This window comes from Penaeus monodon, chromosome 24 (genome assembly GCF_015228065.2).
Source record: "Penaeus monodon isolate SGIC_2016 chromosome 24, NSTDA_Pmon_1, whole genome shotgun sequence".
Classification (NCBI taxonomy): domain Eukaryota; kingdom Metazoa; phylum Arthropoda; class Malacostraca; order Decapoda; family Penaeidae; genus Penaeus; species Penaeus monodon.
The window spans coordinates 25,722,777-25,725,365 of NC_051409.1; positions in this window are offsets into that span (position 1 = coordinate 25,722,777).

A 2,589-nucleotide genomic window follows, 5' to 3' on the forward strand; every position below is an offset into this window, starting at 1 on the left:
ACGTCCAGTGCCAGCAACCTACCGCCGAGGTAGCCCTGCTGGGGCCTAGGGATACGTAGGCTATGTGGTCGAGTTGCTTGTGCCTTCAGGATGTGGTCCTGTAGACTCAGTACAAATAGGACGCGAGGAACCGGCTTCCCGCGCCGCGGTTAGGCAGAGGCGGAGGCGTGGACGAAGGACCAGGTGGACCTGAGCCTCAAGGTGTCCTGCCCGTGAACCTCCACCAATCATGTTAAAGTTGACTTTCTAATAGATTTTACTAATGACTATTTTAATGTAATTATGGGTATTTGACGATTTTTCTTGGATTATTTGTAAAATGTTTGTCAGTCCTGTCTGTAGACATGGGATTATTCTCACACTTGACAAGGTCACAAAAAGCCAATGACTGCTGGGCATTTGTTTGTTTGTTCTGTGTATCAGTGGACAGCAAGAGAAGCTCTTACACTAACTAAGCCCACCGTTTTACTTGAAAGTGTTAGGCTTAGGTAGTAAAGTTTGTTTGTTTCGACAACCAGTGCCAACTCATCCGAGCTCATGTTAGAAGAGGAGCCGACCCCACTCAGTGGTGCCAATGTTGGGCCTTGATATATATATTTTTTCTAAGTTAATGGGCATCCCGCAGAATGACACATTCTGTAACCGTGTATTTGGAAGACGTATGCAGACGTTACTGTCGGTGTCTACTTCCCTACGGTGCTTTCATTGTAGGTTTATCGAGTATTTTTAACAACAGTCGCTCTCATTCATCTTTTGTCCCAGTTGATTGTTCAAGAGGCATTTTTTCGCATCAATGGAAACCCGGAAATTCAGCTGGGATTGACTACTTTGTGGTTTTACTTTCTCGTCAGTAGTAGCTGTGCGGTGAAGCGGATGGTGTTGTGAAGTTGTTATAGTAAGCGATGTTTATTTTTCTATCAAAAATTATTTTGATTAGACGGACTTTGTTAGTGTCGTTGAAAGATTTTTGTATATTGATCCAAAATCAGTCGATATGAGTCGACTCACTTGTTTTTAACTTTAAAAATTCATTTTTTTTATAATTCAAATTTTCTCAGAATAGAACTGAACGTGTCCTCACTTGCACAGTAGTTCTACTCGGAATCTTGCCCCCAGACCCTTGCCCTTCACCCCGCAGTGTGCTACAGCGCCCAGACACAACGCAGTGATTTTCAGTGTGGTTGTGCAGTTCACCCGTGAATTTGATTTTACTCCAAAGCAAAACCTCTACTGGGAAATAAACCGACTCCTAATTAATGCCTCTTGCGAAACATGACAATCAATATTTCAGCTGGCATCGACCCCATCCTTCGCTTTTCATCATTTCATTTAGTTAAGATGATCCTCATTATGTAAACTCCTTATAGGAGTGTTATTCTTTCTAGAAGGAATTTTTTTCTCGCTCATCTCATCGTCATCACCACCAGCGCCTTGTGTTTAGAAAAAAGACTTTTTGAGAGAAGTCAGATGTTTTTTTTTCTGTTGATTATTTGTTTGGTAGAAAAATTTATAATCATCCAATTAATAATGTAACAATCATAGTGATAAGTGATAAAATGAAATGTAAGTGTTATTTTGCAATCGTTGTTGGATTATTGAACTGTGATATTGCAGAATAATAACGTCATTCGTTCAACATTCCTGAAGTGAGACCAGTTGACCATTGGCCAGTGTTGCAGTGACGTGGACATGCCATTCGTCGTGTGTTGTATGTTCTTGACGCGGCCATTCCATTGACCAACAGGGTGTGTCTTTTGGTGTGTTTCTTTTTTATTTAATGTCTTGTGAAGAGGGAATGAGAATGTTTTTTGTTTCGTATGCTTAATGGAACTCGATTCTAATTTGTTTTTAAAAAATACAGAAATGAATGCCTTATGTAAATAGTTGTACATGACTTAGAGCTGTTAAGTTTAAGTGCCTGTATCACCTGTGTTGTCCTGACATGACCTCCTTTGGGGTGAGGTCACGGGTGGATGCGGGACCCAGAATAATGCATTTTTTTCATTATCTTTTCACTGTAGTTTAAAAGAACTAACGGGTCATCAGGGCCCCCACCCCCTTTCCCCCCCTCACCCGCACACACTCAGCGCTAGTTCAAACTTGGCCTCTTCCTCGCCTTCTCCTTCGACGCCTTTCAGTCCGGCTAGGCAGTGCCTCGGGGCACTCGCAGCGGCCGTTGTACACAGTTGACAGTGAATATGGAAAAAGGTTGATGGTGCAACTTGTGCCTTACCGCCGGGGGCACCTCTCCCCCGGTGGACTCTTTACCCCCCACGTCATCAACCCGAAAATCCCTCTCCCCCCACCTCTCTTCCCCCTACCGCTCCCCCAACTCTCCTCCCTCTGCCACTCCTCACTTGTGCCTTACGAGATGATAGGGAGGAGGAGGTCGACGAGAGGATGTGTCGCAGGCGCCCTGGATCTCGCGGCCCCCTCCCCCTTCTGTCATGCCCTGAGCCTCACCGCCGTGCCCAACCCAGCTAGCCCCCGGAGTGCCAAGCTGTGCCCTATTGTAAACTAGTGCCATAAACGCACCCAACATCTCAGGAGCTGTACAATCTAGGCTGCTTTTTTTCTTGTTATGATGGA